Source organism: Cariama cristata, unplaced genomic scaffold (assembly GCF_000690535.1).
Source record: "Cariama cristata isolate BGI_N322 unplaced genomic scaffold, ASM69053v1 scaffold8182, whole genome shotgun sequence".
NCBI lineage: Eukaryota > Metazoa > Chordata > Aves > Cariamiformes > Cariamidae > Cariama > Cariama cristata.
The window spans coordinates 65,462-78,464 of NW_009604396.1; positions in this window are offsets into that span (position 1 = coordinate 65,462).

Consider the following 13,003-nt stretch of genomic DNA (forward strand, 5'->3'; position numbering starts at 1 on the left):
CAGCTCTGGAAGCCTCTGAAGAGGGGCTAGAGGTGGTGGATACATTACTCTCTGTTCAGCCTGTTCTTGTCATCTTTCTCTATTCATATGCTGCTTCCCTCAGTATCTTCTCTTCGACAACAGGCTACAAGCAGACCTTTAACTGACAGAGTGTGGACACTCACAGGGTTCTGAATCTATATTTCAGCCAAGAATATGCGAATTTTTTGCAAAACTGAGAGCAACCAAGAATCCTGACTTCTGTTTATTTGTCTTGGAAATCATCTTCAGGTTGCATTTACTCTATGGTCATTTCCCCTCACCGCAAAGTGAGTAGCTGGTATCAAACTTTGTGTTGGTATTTCTTGGTGGTTTGGGTTTTTTTGTTTGGTTGGGTTTTTCTAAGTAATGTTATGTGTCTATGTGGTAAGAGAAACAACCTTTCTAGAGAGAAATTAAACTTGTATTTATTTTCATCTCTCTTAATCTCAGGCTGCGTTAAATGGGATAGTGAGCACCAAGGATTTTCAGGAATGGGAATTATACTATTCTGTAATTACTGCCTTACTCCTCCGGTATGTGCCATTTCCAGGACTGTGGTTTTCAATGTTTTTTGCTATTAAACCTTGAAATTCCAGTTGACAGTTATATATCTCTTCTGTAGTGCCCAAGCCAACCTTGCTGTTGCTTTAGGGTGGGGCTAAACCTGTTCAAATTTGTAGGCTTTGCCAGTTTTTGTAGCTAATAAGGTAACTAGCATATCTGTCACTGAAGATACAGAGCACTGTAGATTTCAACTTTGAGTTTAAAATGCTTTGAGGAACCTGCATTTTAGACAACTGGAAAATTTAACATTTGCCACCCATTTATGGAAAGGTTTTCCCTCTAACTGCAGATAACATTCACGTCCCATGATTTGTATGTTATATTCTAGACCGTTTAAATCAAACTTTTTGCTTGTGCCTTGTATTATGCTAAATCCCTTGTTAGAGTGCAATTATTAGCATAAGACACACAGTTATCTGTGCGTATATGTGTATCATACTGATGGATTGTTACAGCTTACACGTGAACCTTTATTTCTGGGCATTGCTAAAACCAATGATTAAGTTCTTTGCTTTTTAGTCTTCAGTGTATCTATACTGGAAAGGAAGAAAAACCAAACTAGCAGGTGCAAGGAGTGCTGACCTTCTGGTTATTTTCAATTTCTCTCGTGGCAAAACAGATAAAATTATTGAATCCACATAATCTGAAACTACGCAAAAGTACGCCAAGGGATTTGAAGTCTGGATTCTCCCTTATCTTCTTTTATCTGCATGTTACTCGTTTCCCCACCATGCATCACTGTACATTTTTTATCTTCAAGACACAAGGCAAATGTACTCCATCTCCCTAGTCTTTGCAGATGAAGAAACAAGAAAAAACAATTTCAAGAGTCACAACACTGACTTTCTCTCAACCCTACTTTAGAAAAAACAGCCTCATTTTTACTCCTATCTCCCCATCTCCTGTTTTCCCTCATCGTTGTTTGCTTTACCACCTCCAGTGGTGCCTAAAGAGTACGTTTTCCCTGCAATAATTTGCATGTAGGCCCACCCCTGCAGTGTGTGTTGACAGAAGGATACCAAAAAGAAAAATCCTGAATCCCATCAAAATATGAGGCCCTTTTACAAAATGGAGGAAAGAGTTCAAAACTGGAATCCCATATCAAAATTCACTTCAGTGTGTCTAAAGAAAAAATGAAAACCATGGCATAAAATAGTCTCTAGCATTTACTTTGTTCCCTTTTGTAGTGGACTTGTTGTAAAGCCCTTACAGACTACTTGCAGTGTCCAGGAACATGAAAGAGACCATTTGGGTCTCCACAATACTTATACTCCAGTGATCAAATCCTGTATTCTTATGCAAGCTGCTTTCCTACGGGAGCTGATAGGAATTTTGCCAAGCTATTGCCTTGAATTGAAATGGCATGTGTGGGAGGACTGTGGAGTGACACTCAGGATATTTAGGCATGGCAGATACTCATTATGCACTCAGAAATATTTCATAATGAAATGTTATAAATTACAGACGATGATATTTCCTTCTAAATCATTTCAAAAATAAAACACATCAAGAAATTTATCTATAAAGCTGCCTTTGCATTCCTTGTCCTTCAAAGGGATCTGTCAAGTATTTATTCTACATTTCACAAATGTCTTAAGCTGACTGTTTTTTCCCCTTTGTAGCTCCTGTTGGACACATCTATTTAATGCAAATTTTGTGAATGAGGGAATCATCAGGCTTCCTACTTAAAAGAAAGCCATGCTCATGCTAATCAGCATATCACTCTGAAAACTCATGTGGAAGGAGACATTTTTTGTCTCACATTAGTTCTGAAATGTGCTTGAAAGCTGTTTTTTTTCTGAATCTTATTGTTGGAGACAGTCATCTTGCTAGAAGGTGACATTGGCTGTGACATGGGTAGATAGGGAACCTAACTGCAAGGAGAAGTTACCATTCTGTTTTATAATGATTTAGCTGCAATGGAAAATTATGACTTTAGGTGATTTACAAGCTTCTGTTAAAACACTGTGGGCTTTCTTACGCTGAGCTCCACCAGTGACTTTGTTGACTCTATGGATGCAGAACAAGCACCTTCATGCATCAGTCCCTCAGATGCCTCCACTGGCTGAGATGGCAAAGTTATATACTGCACGGGAAAAGAGTTGGGATAAGCAGTGAATGGTTTGCTAATCCTTCCCTACAGTATATATTTTCAGCTCTTGGTTTTGTACTAGTTTTAGGAGAGGAAATTTAAGGACAACTTCTTGTTGCACAGCTAGCAAGCATGCAATGAAAGCCTGTGATGGCAAGCGAGGCTGCCTTGAGAAAAAGAATTGAAATACAAAATACACAGAGCTTCCCTAATTTAAGCAGAGTGAAGTAGTGTTTACTCTCATGAGAAAACTGTGGGTGCCAGAGGTTTATGTTATTTAATGAGGAAAAGCTTAATAAGAACCACTTGTCAGAAGCTGAAGTTACATTGGCGTTTCAGTGCCTCTCAGGTAAAGAGGCGAAGACAAACACTGATTATGAGGTTTGGAAAAATGATAACTGAATGAAATGTAATGAGATTTGATACCGAGGTGGCCAGAGTACACAACACAATGGTTTCTTCTGTTTTTTTTAGGTGCTGTGAAAATGTACAGACTGTGGCTTTGGCCACTTGTAGCAGTGTGTCAGCATCTGGCTGATGAAAATTACTATGCCTTGTTGAGAAATATGGTTTGTTTCTGTTATCATGCAAAGATAATTAGATAACTAAGATAATCAGTTGTTTGTTTCTGAAAAGACTGAATCTAAAATTTCTAATGAAGTCAAGGAGATTTTGATTTAAATTATTAATTACATAACTCAGAAATCGGTCTAAGCTATAAATTTTAACAATTTTGAAACATCTGTATCCATTCAGGCAGGCAGTTTTGATACCATGAAAGAGGCAAATTGTTCCACAGGTTTTCCTTCCTATCAGAATTTCTCCTATTTTGCCTGTTTAAAGCCTAGCTTAGATGTACTCTTCCATTGTATGAATCATTGCTAAATTTTGTGTAATGTGAAAGAGGATGCTGTTTATATTCAATACAATGAAGTTGTAGGACTCCATTGGCAGTGAAAATACCAAAACTGGTATTTTGGCAGTTCATCTCTTCACAGGGATTCAAATAACCTGGGAGGATTAGACTAGGTGAGAGATTTGGCACTAAATGACCCAGTTTGCCCACAACAATATTCTGCATTTCATTTGAAAGAAGGAAGTCAGTTTTGTGGCATTTCTGCTGACCTTTAAAGCTTCTTAGAGCTTGATTTTTTTGACAAATAGCTGTAATTGGTAAATTGAAGAGATCCAGCAAGATATACTTATTTTGGATGAGAGACCTCACCACAGAAATAAAAACAAGTACACGATCTGCTTCATATTTCAGCTGAAAATGGACATCTGAAGTAGCCACAGCTGGTAGACGACGTTGGAAACATTGTGAGTCTGTCTTTGTTTTTAACTAGTTTATCAATTAGCTTACTTGAAAAGTAAAGATCCTTAGTAATGAGCACAGCATAAATTGCATGTATAGTTACTGCGTTCTGTTTAGAAAACACCATCTGCATAGCTTAGTGACACTGCTACCGTTCTTTTTCTGAGAATCATGATGGGACATTAATTTAGCATAAAATATATGTTTAAGTTGAGGGGTTTTAATCTTACCTTAATTCTTTAAGGAATATAAATGATCATTGCATGTTTCTAAAAGGGAACTATTCACATGAAGTGTTATAAGAGAAATTTACAGAAATTATGATATAGAAATGCCATTACTGAATCAGCTTCAATATACTTATTAATGATTGCAAATGAGGAATAGTGGTTTTACCTGCACTAACCACTATCAAATTTCCTTAGAGAAAAGAGGGATGCCTTAAAGCAGCTTGAAGAATGAAACTAAAATTCACTGCCAAGTACAGCAGTACCTTCCCTTTCTACTCTTGGCAATATAGATACTTTCAGCTGACTCTGCTGTAAGATGTATTCATGAGGATTTAACTTGCATATCTTAGAGGGAAAATCAGCCTTTTGTAAGGAAGTTAGATCTTCATGTCCTGATGGCTGAGTAATACAAGACAAATGATAGGATATTTCCTTAGTTCCTTTGGCATTTCCTTAAATTGCAGGTAAAAGTGGAATGAGAATAGAAGTCTTATAATTGTAGCTGATTTTATAGCTGATAAAAAAAGAAACAATGTACAAAGAACAGTGAGAAAAATATTGAATTTGGTTCTCTCTATTAGCATGAAGGTACAAGTTTCTGGCAGAACAGTCCATTCCACACAAAAAACTTCCACTCATATTCACATGGTTGCAAAATCTCAGTCTCTCATGCTTCAGTGCAAGAGACCTCAGGCAATATCTGCCAGAAAGGAAAGGGTTAGCAGTTGTCCAGGAACAGTTAGGATAGCCTTGAAGGCCTTGGGCATAACTTCATGGGGGATCAAAAGGACTCTGACCTGAAAACCTTGGTACTTAGGATCAACTGGTTGATGACAACACTGGGTTGGTGATCAATAGCAGTCTGGAAAGTTACTCAAGTATTAGGAATTTTTGGGAAAGAAATAGAGAACAAAGAAGAAAATGTCATTCTGCCATTGCATAAATCAATGGTTCTCTCACACGATGGATAAAGTAGACAGCTCTGGTCACCTCATCTCTGAAAAGAGATAGAAGAACTAGACAAGTTTTGGAGAAACGCAGCAAGCATGATCAAAGGAACTAAATATTTTCCACATGAGAAATGACTGAGTCATTTGGGAAGAAAAGGAGGACAAATTTGAGGACATGACAGACATCTACAAAATTATGAGTGTCATGGAGAAGAAAGATAGGGGTCAATTGTTCCCTGTCTTTTCCAGTAGAACTGGGAGCCATTACATGAATCCAGCCAGAAGCAGATTCAAAACCAAAAAATACAAGCTTTTTCATTCAACAAATTGCAGCCCTGCCAATAGATGTGTGGGTGAGAAGATTACAGGCCTTCTCAGGGAGACTGAATTGCAGGTGACCGAAGAGACAAACTACAAAAGGTTCAGGGAAACCCTGGTCGGAGAAAGGTGAGAGGCTGAAGGCTGATTCATCAGGGGTGTTTTGCTAGCAGTAAAAATTATCCCCAATGACCTATGATAAGCAGTACTTCACCAGCCAACTGTGAATGGTGCTGAAGTTGTATAATGTTGCTAAAGACAAATAAACAAACAAAAGCTGTTTAGATTTTCTATTATTTAATTAATTTTGCTTCCTAAAACAAAGGAGTCTGTAGGAGCCCCAGGGACTGATGTGTCTGCCATATATATGGACTTCTGAACATCTAATCAACGTAGTCTATAACGTGTTACAACAGGGATGCTTAATTTATTTTTACTTTGGCCCCCAGTGCTCATAGGAATATTTTTTCTTGTAACTTGCTCTCATAATCATGTTTGATCCCTTTGTGTGGGGCAGCTTGTTGCACTGAGGGGAAAATCAGTGGAAATCACTGATGTTGCCAATTACAAAAGTGATTATTGAACGGAAAATAAAGCTCTTTGGCAACTGGAAAAAAAGAAGAAAAGTTCTGATGAGTCAGTACTCTGCACCAGAAATAGCTGTGTCATATGTTGTACTAATTAAATACCCATACAAGTTTCCTTACTGACAAGTTTCTAGTGCACAGCTTTTGTCCAGCCTTGTGACATAATCTTGGGGATGTAAGGTAGACCATGTGAAAGAATAGGACCAGATTTCGTAATTTCTTCTGAATGACTGATACCTTATTGAGAATGATTATATCTGTCTTGATGACAGAAAATGTTACCTCTGACATTTGTCTCAAAAGTATCCTTTCTCAGATAAAAGAAATAAAATAAAAATAAAAATTAATATAGTGCATTACAATTAGATATGAATCTAACCTGGGATATTTCCTTCTTATTTACATCCTCTCCTTCAAAATCTACTAGGAACAGCCATCTTGGATTGCATTTTCCTAAATAAGTTGCATACTTAATTACCCTACTTACTTTGGGTCACTAAGAAAACTGATTTAGGTTTGTGGTTATTGACTGTGTAACTACTCATATGTACTCAATTACACCACTTCTGAACTCATTTTCTTTCTGTGGCTAGACCTAATAATAACTCAGGAAGATCACAAGCAAATTCCGTTCTTAAAATAAACTCTGTTTCCATGATAATCTTTTGGGTATATCTTTTATGCATAATTACTCATTTATTTTTTCCTTTTTATGCATCAGTTAATTTCACAATGGTGACATTCATGTACCGCATTTATCCAAGTATCAGGCCAAACTGTTTGTGCTGGTTTTCAAAAAACCTCCTCTTATGACAGGTGTTTCACATTATACTTGCACCTATTCTTACATGGAGAGTCAAAGGCCATGAGTGGCAGTAACCAAGATGGAGGAAGCTGGAACTGAGGGAAATCGGGGTTTAAATGAACATAGCAGTCACCTCCACTTCCAGCTGTCCTATGGGTGACGACCGTGGTCTCCTTTGCCACCCACCTGCTCCACTCAAGTAGGCATTGCTTTTGAGAAGCCTGGCTGTATTTGTTTCTGGGAGATCGCCTGATGAACAAAGGACAAATTTTTCACCATACAGGAAAAAGCAGAAGTATGCCATCGCTTGAATAAATATGCTGCTTGTATCGCAGGAGTTAGCTTTGCAGGGCAGTGCAGTGTTTGATGGCCTTTTCATGAATCTCTTTCATATTTTCCCCCTGTCTTTTTCCCCTGCCCCTTTGATGCTTTGGATTTGTAATTTAACTGTCATGAAATTAAAGTCTTAGTTAATTGACTTTTGTTAACACAAGATCTGAAGTTTTTCATTAAATTCGTGTGAGATTTTATGTCTTAAGTAGGAGAGCAATTTGGACCACAAACACTTCCACTAAGAATTCATCTTACCCTATGAAGAACAGATAAAAGAGAAACAGATACAAGCATCTGGACACTGAAAAGAAAAATCTCATCAGGATCTATAAATGAGGACATTCACCTCGTGGCAGAAACCTACACACAAAATCCTAAGGTACCACTGTTTGGCTCAGCATCAGCAGTCGCTGGATCTAGGGATACATAATCATCCCTGTGGCGGTCAAAACCTCACTAAAAGCAGCCTCTGCATGTGCCCTTCTGCCACAGACCGCGGAGTTGCTGCTGCTGCTCGTGGTGGGAACTGGGGAAAGGAGGAGGGAGGACTGTCCCCTCTGCAACCCTCCAGCTACCTTGTGCCAGCTGCCACCAGCTGTTGACTTCTAGCTGCCAAAATACAGTACTTTGAGTTCTTCAGGCAAATCTGCATTTCATCTTGTCTGCAGCAATGCAACAAGATAGGCCATGCTGGCTCTTTTTCTAGCATCTTAAATCTCTTGTGAGTTGGGAAATGAGGGCAAAGATTGTGTTTTGGAAGACATCCCTATGAAAGGGAATTTCATTGCAAGTTATGATATTTTTTCTTCTAATAATCTTTATTTGAATTAGAACTGTAGGTATTTCACAGAAATATCCTGAAAATTAGCAGTCTGGCTCTATTGCTGTTGCTGTTGTTCATATTTTAACACTAAAGTGTCAAGATGTTTTGCAAAAATGTATTTTATTTGGAAAATTAGTAAAATCCTGAAAAAAGGCTGGTGGTCTAAGTTTCAGGAACTTACCTAGGAAAGTCTTCATCTGAGACAGAAATGCATCAACATCGGTCCCTCACATACCTCCAAAGTCTTTTCAACATCAAGCAACCTCTTTTTCCTAGCATTTTAGTTGGCCTTCCTTTCGTTTGGATTCACAACAGGTTTTTCTTATTCTTTAAGCTTGAAAACATCAGAAAAAGAGTTTCCTGTCTGATGTAGTTGTATTCTTTAATCAGCTCTTTCATTATGAGCTGCCCCAAATTGAGTATCTGCTTTTATTAAATGACAGGTAGATTGAAGAATGACAAGTTGACAGATTGACAGGAGAATGACAAGTGTGATAAAAGTTATAGAAAGTCAGATTTGTTAGTCTGAAGGAAAGATAGCTGTACTGGGAAAGGCTCATCTTGGAATAAGATAGGAAAATTGAGAGGGAATAAGTAATTACATAGAAAATGGAGCCCAGTTTGTTTGCTAGACAATAAAGGTAAATTAATAAACTTCATGAAATGATTCAAGGAAAGCGTTGGTTAATTTTTTTGTGAGTGAAAAAGGGTATTTCAGGCAAAACTTCCCAAGAGAGATATGGTGTATTGTTAACAGAAACAATGAGAATTATAACAATAAGATGGAAATAACCAAATTGACAAACTGCAAATGCAAAATTTACAGCTCTGAAAACTCCTGTCCATCTATATTCTCATTGTATTAAGCCTCATCATTGCACATTTAAACAGATCTTTCAAGAAGGTACCTGAGGTAAGAGTGGTGAGGGGCATGGAACAGAACCCATGTGCTGGTGGCTTGCAGGGTTTCTACCTGTACAGCATCCACACAATGCAGTGTGGACAACAGGTCCCTGCAAGAAACTCAAAAGGAGCAGTAAAAGTGGATACACTATCTTGTGGCAATTATGTATGCTATTTACAGGAAAGGCAACTGATGACCAAGTATGAAAGAAAAACCTTGACTGCCAGGTTCATGATCAAAGACTGATAGCTGCCCCACAGCCGTCCAAATTCTCTCCCACAGTCTAATTCAAAGCCCTCTGAAAGTAATGAGTCTTTTCATCCATTTGAACAATCCTTCGATCAAACCTTGTGTCTCAAGAGAAAAAGTTTATATACTGTTAATGCTAAAAACCAAGGAAGGCATTTAAGTGTTCATTACATACCAAAAGGATGGGCAAACACTTCCATGCTTTACATTTCCAAATTGAAAGCTGATAGGAAAACCCGGTGGTGACATTGGATATTTAGTGGAAAGTAAAAGCTGGCTCTGACTAACCATTTTTATGTAACCATTATAGGTCATAGGAAAACTCAAAGGTTTGCTGTAGATTCACAGCAGCAATCTGTTGTCAAGGGCTTTATGCAGCGAGAAACGAGGTTTTCATAAAACTGAAGTTTATAGGTAAAAAAAAAATCTCAGTTGCTTGTCACCTCAGATCTAACTTTACTGCACAGCACATTTTCAGTGACAGCTTGTAACGCAGATCAGATAATCTGCTGAATGTCATGGAAATTGTTCAAAATGTCAAAACAAAGCATAATTATTAAAACAAATCAGAGTGAAGAAGAAATAGTAATAGAGCACAAAATGAGCATACCTATGAGAAGTTATTTTGGTCTGCAATTTTTTTGGGAACATCAAAATAGTAGCACTTAGCATATATGTTTCTTTTATAGCACTGACTTCTGATTTTAACCGCAATGTCTGTAAGCATATTTATACTTAAAAATGTTTTGGAAGAAACAGTTTCAGGTATTTCCTCAACTATACTTTGGCCTTCTTTTGAGTTGCACATATTTTACTGTCTAGGACTGGCCTTCATGACTTAGGCATGTTGCCATGGCTTTCAATTTAGCTGACAACACATGCAGTTAGCCCAGAAGGAGACACGCAAAGCTAAATCCCGTGTACAATGCTAGACCAAATGAGACTTATGGGTCATCTAGGCAAGAATTTTTCTTAGGGGATGACATAAACAAATGTTTATCTCAGAGGTACGTAAAAATGAAAATCTGACCCCCATATAATATACCTGATATAAAGGAAATATCTTCTTGTCTTTAATAATACTGTGAGAATTGCTGAGGCAAGGCAGAAGAGTTTTAGGTCAGTAAATATTTCGTTGCTGTTTTCATGGCTGTACAATAGAGCCAGACAAACAATTTGCAACGTTTATTCTACTTGTCTGCTACTGGAATATCAGTGACAAGATCATGATTTCCTTCAAATACATCCACAGCTATATCCATGCAGGCTAGCATGCAATGTTGCAGACCAGAGAACACTCACCTGTAATAGGATTGCTGTCACTGGTCACCAAAGACAGAGATGGCTGTGATCCCCATCACTGTTGGTGTTGTCCTTGTCAGGTGCTACTCAGGCTTTAGTGTAGAGGTATCAAGAAATCCAGTGTTAGAAAATTTACATCGAAGAGATCTCAACATTTAGACTGCTCTAAATGGCCACAGGCTTTGTTCTGTGGCAAAGTTTTAACCAGGATTATTGCATCAAACACAGATCACTATGTTTAGCCTAATAATTATCAGGTCAGGGGTTAAGCGCATGTTCCTGTGACAACACAGTTTAGATAACATCTAATGGTGTTCCATTAATATTACAGTCATTGCCACATCTTGGTGCTTTTTTATAATAGGATCAAACAGCACAGAACATTACATTCCGTCTGAATCTTTGTTTATAGCCTATACTGACCTCGATGCTCTTGTTCAAGCCTTACCTGGATCGCATTGTGCCTGGCTTAGTCTTCCTTGCTTATGACTCCGACAGGACTGCACAACTGGGTCGATGGCTTGGCAAGCCTCCATGGGAGCAGCGCACAGGGACCAGTGCACCAGGGAGACTGGCAGCCTCTCTGAGCTACACCCCAGTATGGCTCCTCTGGCCAAGCGCATGGTGTTCCTGTAGGCCTCCTCTATGCAAAGGCAAATGAAACTTGCCCAGTCTAAACAAGTGTGAACAGTCTGTGATTGTAGCCATTTAAGAAATCCATTTAATCAAGCAAATGTGTGTGGTAATGCCTATGCTGTGCTTGCCTGGACATAGGTCTATATTCATCAGCGCAGAACAGCTAGCATGGAAAAGTAGCAACCAGCAGAGCATTCCCCAGCATGGAGGCTGGAGTATCGGCAAACTGGGAAAATAGGAAATGCAGCCAAGGAGTGACATCTGCTGAGTTAAGATAATTTATATCGGTTGATGTAAGGGCACTGTTCTTCATACTAGTGAGATCATACTGATTTACGGCTGTTCTGTTTCGCCTACTGCAATTCTGTATTTTACATGTTTGGGTAATGAACTGACCTCATTCAGGTAGATGATCTGTTTCTCATATATATGCCAGGAGACAAAGATATCAAACATTTATTTAAGCTTGTAAATATTACAAAATAAAATAAAAAGTATGCTTGAGTAGTCTGCAGCAGAATGGTAATGTTCTCTGAGAGCCTTATGTTCACTGCTCCCCAGGAAATAAATATTATCTGCTATTCTAATATTGATTTTTCATTCTTCATCATACTTAGTCAAGCCTCTCCAAACTAGGCATCAGCTATTCTAACAAAGGCTGAGCCAAGGAATGGGAGGAGGGTAATATATTTACTCAGTGCGGCCTATCCCCTTGACTACCCCAAGTGATCCATTTTAGCAATTCTCTTTCTTCTAGTGACCTTCACTGGTGGTGGTGCAGACTCAAGCTAAGCTCTTTAGAGCCATGCCAGCAATTTAGTCTCAGTGGTTATTACAAAAGCATTTTCTTCAGCTATTAGTTCACTCATTTTTTATTTAATGTCTTGGTCTAATTTTATCTATAACTTTCAATAAAGGAAAATAAGATGAAAAAACCCAAATGTGAGACCACATACTGACTGTCAGGATCCCACCATGTGCCGGTGGCAGTGTTCCCAGCCCCCTCGTTGGTGCTTCCTTGGTGCATGCTCACCCCATCCCACTGGAGAGCATGTAGACATGTCAGAGGGAGATGGTGAACCCTCTCTTCACCATTCCCTGTGGCACGTGTTACACGTGGTATATGTGGTACACGTGGTACATGTGGTACAAGTGGCACACATAGTACGTGTGGTACTTGTGGTGCATGCCAGAGAGCTCTGGCACAGATGGATACCTACAGGAGAGCACCAAACTGCCTCTGTAGCCGACCACTATGTTGGGTTAAAGCATGAAAATGAAATTATAAAGTTATAAAACTACTGAAGACAACTACATCAGTCCTGATAGAATGACAATCCCATAAAAATTAAAAACTTAATAGCTTTTTTGGCTCAGGGGATGTGTTTTACACACTAGACGTTTTGGCCCCAATAGCATCTGGCAATCATGGTTTTCCAAGCCACTTCGACTTTTGAGGTGAATGGGAGTTCTGCCAATAGGTGATGCTCGGAGTACCTTGAAGGCATTTTTGGTGGAATCAGACAACTGCCTACCCACCTTGACTTTGCTTACCTCACCTTCTGGCTCCGGTGTGAACTCTTCTCAATTTATCTCACATCAGGAAGAAAAAAAAAAAAAGGAAAAAAAAAAAAAGAAATCAAAACAGGAGAAAGCCTGGATTCCTCAGTAAGGAAAAGAATGTATTTAACAGGATGCTTCTGGCTCCTCTATAACCTCCACAGACACGATGGTCCCCAGGAATGAGAAAGGAAGAAAAACAAAGTGAAATTATTTTAGAACAAAATTCTGTCAAGACCCACACATTATAATCTCCAAAAAATATGTAGTCATTGTTATGAAAATGCCAACATTTATTCATTACATTATTTTTT